This window comes from Lissotriton helveticus, chromosome 7, assembly GCF_964261635.1.
Source record: "Lissotriton helveticus chromosome 7, aLisHel1.1, whole genome shotgun sequence".
Lineage (NCBI taxonomy): Eukaryota > Metazoa > Chordata > Amphibia > Caudata > Salamandridae > Lissotriton > Lissotriton helveticus.
Genome location: NC_136068.1, coordinates 23,942,397 through 23,951,458, shown reverse-complemented (window position 1 = coordinate 23,951,458; position 9,062 = coordinate 23,942,397).

The following is a 9,062-nucleotide window of genomic DNA, read 5'->3' as shown; positions in this document are numbered from 1 at the left end:
GGTGCATCAATCAGTGGGGAGTAGATAGGCATGACAGATTACAACGGGGGAGAAAGGTCCGCATTACGTACCCTTTCACTATTTGCAAAGATTTTCCTACGTATATTTGCAAACAGGGAATACCTCCAAAAAGAACCAATTCCCAAACAGTCAATGTTTGGGGAAACAATCAATCAATGAGGAACGAAATAGGCACGACGTGTTAAAGGTTTGCGTTACCTACCCTTCACTATCTGCAAAGGGAGAGAGAATATTCCTATTCTTCCTCGTTTGCAGGCAGAGAAGATTCTTAAGAGAATCAACTTCGAACAATTCAATGCTCGATTCAAACAATCAACAAGGGGTACTGTGAACACAAATGAACGCCGCTTATGTACATACACATTGGTATTATCAACAGGTTGTTCTTAATGTTTCTATTTTAGGGAGGTCAAAAAGAGATCCCATTAGTGGCCTACTGATTTTGCTCGATTCCTTTTGTTTTTTTACACGATTTTTCGCTATCTGCAAAGACTAAACAGAGTATTGCGACTCTGTGCTTGTTTGTAAATAGAGAATGAACCAAAGAGAACAATCAATCAAATGGAGAGAGAAGCAGGCACGACGGATTACAACGGGGGCAACGGGGGCCAAGGCCTGCGTTAACTACCCTTCACTATCTGCAAAGAGAGAGTACTCCTAATAGAAATGAGGGGTGGGGGGGCAGCATTCAAAGCAGATCAGTGTGCATAAACACGAAAATGTTTTTACTTACCACGTACTTGACATTCGACAGCTTATGATATTTGCTATTAAAAAACCATTGAAATTCACTGAAAAAACCATAGGTTATAGACCATATATAGTTAGGAATTAGCATTTAAAAAACCTTATTTTACTCACACAAAACCATTGAAATTCCATATATAGTTAGTTGCACTAACTATATATCGCGCACCCGCAATCCACTGCTGATCATGTCACATATTACATCATTCATGACATGGTGAGTGACATCACTGATGACATCACTGATGACATCTCAAATGACGTCACTGATGACATCACTGATGACAACATCCAGTGACTGTATGTTTCTGTAAAGTTAAAATATGTCTTACATATTGAAGAATGAGTGGATGTATAAGTGTCTGGATGAAGGATTTAGTAGTTGCGTGACTGACTGTATGAGTGAGTGATTAAATGTGTCTCACTGAATGCATGGGTTAGTGACTAAACTGTCTTAATTTGTGCATCATTATGTCTGTTGTGATGTAAACTGCTGCATGTGTTGATCATTAGCTATACGAGAGGCTATATGTGTTATTAATTGGTTGCCCAAGTATTTCTATGAGAGATTGAGTTTGTGTGGGGGTGGCTGGAAGGTGTGTGACTCTATGCATAGATGTGTGAGCAGTTTATTCACTAGGTGTATGAGTTCAAGACTGCATGTGGAAACAGCTACATGGGCAGTTGACTGTGTGCATGAGTGTATTGATGAGTGAATGGATATCTCAATGCTACATGTCATAGTAAGTACATATGTTAAACACAGTACATGTGAGAGTTGGCATATATAAATAACTGTGCATGAGAGCCACTGAATGAGTGAGTGGTTGTATCGATCATTGTGAACTTGTATCAGGGATTGTATAAGAGAGTAAATATGTGTTAGTATATGTTTCAATAAGTAAGGTGTGTTTAACTGTATAGTTGAAGAAATGGAGGTGAGATTGTTTCTTTGTATGACTGACTGGGTGTGTGAGTAACTCCATGGATGAGTGGCAGTGTGTGAGTGTCTGTATACACTGAGTGTATCTAAGGTTATATTAGAGTCTGAAGAGGTTTATCGTATTAGCACAAGAATGATGTCAAATGAGATGTCATCAGTGATGTCATCAGTGATGTCATTTGAGATGTCATCAGTGATGTCATCAGTGATGTCACTGACCATGTCATGAATGATGTAATATGTGACATGATCAGCAGTGGATTGCGGGTGCGCGATATATAGTTAGTGCAACTAACTATATATGGAATTTCAATGGTTTTGTGTGAGTAAAATAAGGTTTTTTAAATGCTAATTCCTAACTATATATGGTCTATAACCTATGGTTTTTTCAGTGAATATATATATATATATATATTCACTGAAAAAACCATAGGTTATAGACCATATATAGTTAGGAATTAGCATTTACAAAACCTTGAAAATTCACTGAAAAAACCATAGGTTATAGACCATATATAGTTAGGAATTAGCATTTAAAAAACCTTATTTTACTCACACAAAACCATTGAAATTCCATATATAGTTAGTTGCACTAACTATATATCGCGCACCCGCAATCCACTGCTGATCATGTCACATATTACATCATTCATGACATGGTCAGTGACATCACTGATGACATCACTGATGACATCTCAAATGACATCACTGATGACTACATTCAGTGACTGTATAATTCTGTAAAGTTAAAATATGTCTTACATATTGAAGAATGAGTGGATGTATAAGTGTTTTGATGAAGGATTTAGTAGGGGCATGGCTGACTGTATGAGTGACTGATTAAATGTGTCTCACTGAGTGCATGGGTTAGTGACTAAACTGTCTTAATTTGTGCATCATTATGTCTGTTGTTCTGTAAACTGCTGCATGTGTTGATCATTAGCTATATGATTAACTGTATGGGTTATTGATTGGTTGCCCAAGCATTTGTATGGGAGACTGAGTGTGTGTGTGGGTGGCTGGGAGGTGTATGACTCTCTGCATAGATGTGTGAGCAGTTGATTGACTAGATGTATGGGTTCAAAAGTGCATGTGGAAACAGCTGTATGGGCGGTTGACTGTGTGCATGAGTGTATTGGTGAGTGAATGGATATCTCAGTGCTACATGTCAAAGTAAGTACATATGTAAAACACAGTACATGTGAGAGTTGACATATATAAATAACTGTGCATAAGAGCCAGTGAATGTGTGAGTGGCTGTATGGATCATTGTGAACTTGTATCCAGGATTGTATAAGTAAGTAAATATGTTTTAGTATATGTTTGAATAAGTAAGGTGTGTATAACTGTATAGTTGAGGAAATAGAGGTGTGATTGATTCTTTGCATGACTGACTAAGTGTCTGAGTAACTCCATGGATGAGTGACAGTCTATGAGTGTCTGTTTACACTGAGTGTATCTAAGGTTATATTAGAGTCTGAAGAGGTTCATCGTATTATCACATGAATGATGTCATCAGTGATGTGATCAGTAATGTCAAATGAGATGTCATCAGTGATGTCATCAGTGATGTCATTTGAGATGTCATCAGTGATGTCATCAGTGATGTCATTTGAGATGTCATCAGTGATGTCATCAGTGATGTCATTTGAGATGTCATCAGTGATGTCATCAGTGATGTCACTGACCATGTCATGAATGATGTAATATGTGACATGATCAGCAGTGGATTGCGGGTGCGCGATATATAGTTAGTGCAACTAACTATATATGGAATTTCAATGGTTTTGTGTGAGTAAAATAAGGTTTTTTAAATGCTAATTCCTAACTATATATGGTCTATAACCTTTGGTTTTTTCAGTGAATTTTCAAGGTTTTGTAAATGCTAATTCCTAACTATATATGGTCTATAACCTATGGTTTTTTCAGTGAATTTCAATGGTTTTTTAATAGCAAATATCATAAGCTGTCGAATGTCAAGTACGTGGTAAGTAAAAACATTTTCGTGTTTATGCACACTGATCTGCTTTGAATGGTGCCCCCCCCCTCATTTCTATTAGGAGTACTCTCTCTTTGCAGATAGTGAAGGGTAGTTAACGCAGGCCTTTGCCCCCGTTGTAATCCGTCGTGCCTGCTTCTCTCTCCATTTGATTGATTGTTATCCAAGTATTTACTGTTTTAGAATTGGTTCTCTTTGGTTCATTCTCTATTTACAAACAAACACAGAGTCGCAATACTCTGTTTAGTCTTTGCAGATAACGAAAAATCGTGTAAAAAAAAAAAGAAAAGGAATCGAGCAAAATCAGTAGGCCACTAATGGGATCTCTTTTTGACCTCGCTAAAATAGAAACATTAGGAACAACCCCTCATGACAAATACAAAACTAGTGAGATGAACTGAACTCCACACAATGATGGCTGCAAAACAGCTCGGCTCCGCCACCCACCCCGCCCAAAATAACGATAAAGAGCGGCTGCCATGATTGGTTGCGGAATGGCCACGACGGAGCTACGAAATGGTGCTGCTCTCATGCTAACCCCAGCTTCAGTCTGATACATCCAGAAACACTGTAGACTACCAATTCGATCAGTTCCGGTAGCGCCCCAATGTAACCCGGTAGAGAAGAACTAGCCCTCCCCTCTTTGACTGATGGTTCTTGTTGCCTGTCCCTTCTGTTGTCATTTAACAGAACTATTTAGCCTGCTGAAAGGGGTTGTGTTCCGACCGCTGGTTGGTGGAGACATTTTGACTATATTCTGGACCTGCGTTGTCGCGTAATGCGTCATATGACGCGCCGCGTTAGCGCATCCGGAAGTCATCCGGGGCGCGCAGCGCGTAACGTAAGCATAACAAGTCATGTGACTTGTTAATAAAACTTTTCATTGGTTCATTTTACTTTTCTTATTCTAATGATGAAAGGCTTGGTCATATGACCTAAAAATTACGCGTTTTATTACTTCCGAACATTATTTTTTCTTAAATATATGTTATAATGTTCCAGGCTAATGTACTTTCCCGGAAAATTTACAACTGTCCTCCAAGTAAAATATATTCTTTTTTCGAGAAAAAGAGCGTTTCTTCGTCCCATGACGGAGCCGTTGAGCAAAAGAGGGTCGACCTGCTGTCTTAGTCGCCGATACGCCTGAATATGAGATTCTTATCGATCACTTTATGTTGCAGGAGTAGAAAACACAACAGCCCTTGACCATTTATCTTTACTGCGTTCCTTCGTATTATACCTTTTACCCTTCATGTAATTGGTCTGCTTTATTTCACTTGCCTTTTAATGATTCTAAAACAGTGACTATTATTAAAAACTTTACCAATGTATATACTACTACCATGTTTTCTTTTAAAAACCTTTATTGTGAAAATTTCATTATACAAATACGAGCCTATAACCACGTGGGCCGGCCACGGAGCAAACTGTAATCGTATATGATGAGTAGACATTTACACTGTAGAGGAACGTAACGGGCGGGCCATTAGGTTGCAAGAACTAAGGTGTCTAACAGTTACGGAATCGGTGGACGTACATTTTATAATTAAAATACGACAGGGCCAGTTACAATAAAATTATCTACATATACATTTGCGGGCAAGTACCATGGGTGACGTTAATTCGAACTTTCAATAGTACAGTAATCAATAACACATCAGAACTTAATATCAATAGGGATGTCGAAATATTCAATCAATTCTCGTCCCCGCCCGCCATGTGCTTCAAAACTGCATACGTATCTCGTGATTTCAAGGTTCTGCAACCAGTACACAACAAGGAGTTACGAGTCCCATTTATTCCGGCGCCATTTTGGGCGAGGACGGGCAGGTCCAGGATATAGTCAAAATGTCTCTACCAACCATCGACTATGATGATATTCATATGCTGTATTTATTAGAGTAACACTCATCTGTCCACATGAAATTAATTTGCCACAATCTAAACATGTCATTTTAATCTTTCCAAAGTTCTTCTAAATATATGGGACCGTTTCCCTTGCCTCTGATGCTGTCAGTGCCACTTCTTTGATGAATGTACTAGCAGGTCAGGGGTTCTCCTCCAAATCTCTCTTTTATGCAGCACTATAATTAATTGGTGCCACCTCTCCATATGACGATGCATGGTATAGTTACCATAACTATATTTTTTTTCGGTTCCTCTGGAGAATTCATCGTGGCAGATGAAGCGTGTAACGTACCGGACATTTACCTTTTTTTGCATGTACAGGAAAGGAAAAAAAAATCGAGCGTCCGAGTTCTAAGGTGTCCTAGGGCCATTTTAGTGGACCAGGCCCAAATCCAAAGAACAGGCCGTCATTTTGAGAGTCCTGTTGCAGCCGCCTGTCGCTGTAGCATCAAGAGCAGCCAAAACTCAGCTGAATGGCAACTGAAACGGTAAAGGGGCGCCCCACTACAGCAGACGAGCCTCCACCTGGGAAGGCCCGTTCACGCCGCCTCCCCCCCCTCCCCCTTCGGGCACCCCACGCCGTTATTCGGAGCAGTATTGTAGGATGGCCACACCAGTGCGGCACCTTGCTAGACATCACCTCGGGGGTAACCGAATCTCAGCCCCTTGTAGTGTCTCCTCTTCAGAAAATATTCTTGCGCTACCTTTGCCCCATTCACACATCGGTCCGCTACTGACGCCATCTCACAGGCTAATGGGGCGCCCCACGCCGAGTTTCAGCATTGTAGGATGACCACACCAGTACAGCAACTTGCTAGACATCACCTCGGTGCCATCCGGATCTTGGCATCTCAACGCCTAGTGGTATCTTCCATACAGAAAATATTGTTGCGCTGCCTTTGGCCCCATTCGCACATCGGTCCGCAACTGACACCATCTCACAGGCCAACAGGGCGCCCCACGCCGACTTTTACCATTGTAGGATGGCCACACCAGTACAGCAACTTGCTAGACATCACCTCGGTGCCATCCGGATCTTGGCATCTCAGCGCCTTGTGGTGACTTCTATTCCGAAAATATTGTAGAAAATATTGTTGCACTGCCTTTGGCCCCATTCGCACATCGGTCTGCAACTGACACCATCTCACAGGCCAACAGGGCACCCCACGCCGACTTTTACCATTGTAGGATGGCCACACCAGTACAGCAACTTGCTAGACATCACCTCGGTGCCATCCGGATCTTGGCATCTCAGCGCCTTGTGGTGTCAGTCAGAAAATATTGTTGCGCTGCCTTTGTCCCCATTCGCACATCGGTCCACTACTGACACCATCTCACAGGCCAACAGGGCGCCCCACGCCAACTTTTACCATTGTAGGATGGCCACACCAGTACAGCAACTTGCTAGACATCACCTCGGTGCCATCTGGATTTTGGCATCTCAGCGCCTTGTGGTGTCTTCAATTCAGAATATATTGTTGCGCTGCCTTTGGCCCCATTCGCACATCGGTCCGCTACTGACGCCATCTCACAGGCCAACGGGGCGCCCCACGCCGACTATCAGCATTGTAGGATGGCCACACCAGTACAGCAACTTGCTAGACATCACCTCGGTGCCATCCGGATCTCGGCGCCCCACTGCAGATGAAGTGCCTCTCAACTATGAAACCACCACGGTGACATCCGGATCTGGGCGCGTTGTGCTGCCTTCGGCCTATTCGCACATCGGTCCGCTACTGACGCCATCTCACAGACTAATCGGGCGCCCCACGCCGAGTTTCAGCATTGTAGGATGACCACACCAGTGCACCTTACTAGACACCACCTCGGTGCCATCCGGATCTTGGCATCTCAGCGCCTTGTGGTGTCTTCTATTCAGAAAATATTCTTGCGCTACCTTTGCCCCATTCACACATCGGTCCGCTACTGACGCCATCTCACAGGCTAATAGGGCACCCCACGCCGAGTTTCAGCATTGTAGGATGACCACACCAGTACAGCAACTTGCTAGACATCACCTCGGTACCATCCGGATCTTGGCATCTCAACGCCTAGTGGTATCTTCCATACAGAAAATATTGTTGCGCTGCCTTTGACCCCATTCGCACATCGGTCCGCAACTTAGACATCACCTCGGTGCCATCCGGATCTTGGCATCTCAGCGCCTTGTGGTGTCAGTCAGAAAATATTGTTGCGCTGCCTTTGGCCCCATTCGCACATCAGTCCGCTACTGACACCATCTCACAGGCCAACAGGGCGCCCCACGCCGACTTTTACCATTGTAGGATGGCCACACCAGTGCCACAACTTGCTAGACACCACCTCGGTGCCCTCCGGATCTTGGCATCTCAGCGCCTTGTGGTGTCTTCTATTCCGAAAATATTGTTGCGCTGCCTTTGGCCCCATTCGCACATCGGTCCGCTACTGCCGCCATCTCACAGGCCAACGGGGCGCCCCACGCCGACTTTCAACATTGTAGGATGGCCACACCAGTGCGGCAACTTACTAGACACCACCTCGGTGCCATCCGGATCTTGGCGCGTTGTGCTGACTTCGGCCTATTCGCACATCGGTCCGCTACTGACGCAAACTCACAGGCCAACGGGGCGCCCCACGCTGACTTTCAGCATTATAGGATGGCCACACCAGTGCTGCAACTTGCTGGACACCACCTCGGTGCCATCCGGATCTTGGCGCGTTGTGTTGCCTTCGGCCTATTCGCACATCGGTCCGCTACTGACGCCGCCTCACGTGCCAACGTATTTTCTCCGCATTTTATACCCTATGCCGCATAACAGGTCATGTGACTTGTTTATAAAACTTTTCATTGGTTCATTTTACTTTTGGTTTCCTAATGATGGAAGGCTTGATCATATGACCTAAAAACAACACTTTTCATTGGATGAAAACTTTTTTTTTTTCCCAAACGATGAAAGCCCCACCTTGTTTCTGGATGTTTCAGACTGAAGCTGGCGTCAGCATGAGAGCACCACCATCTCGTAGCTCCGTCGTGGTCATTCCGCGAGCAATCATGGCAACCGCTCCCCACCAGAAGCCTACAGGAGTCGGGGGCCCCCAAAACTTTTGATAAATCCTCAAGGCGGAGGGGACGCTTTCGAGAATGGGGTCCAAGACCTAGCAGACAAGCGTCCGATTTCCAAGGTGTCCCAGGGCCATTTCAGTGGACCAGGCCCAAAAAGGAAAGAGCCTGCCGCCATTTTGAGAGTCCTGTGACAGCCGCCTATCGCTGCACCGCAAGAGTGGGCGCAACTCAGCTGAATTGCGGCTTTTGACACAGTGGACCAAAAACGGACGGAATGGCAACTGAAACGGTAAAGGGGCGCCCCACTACAACAGATGACACTCCACCTGGAGAGGCCCGTTCACGCCGCCTCCCCCGGGGCGCCCCACGCCGTTATTCGGAGCAGCATTGTAGGATACCAA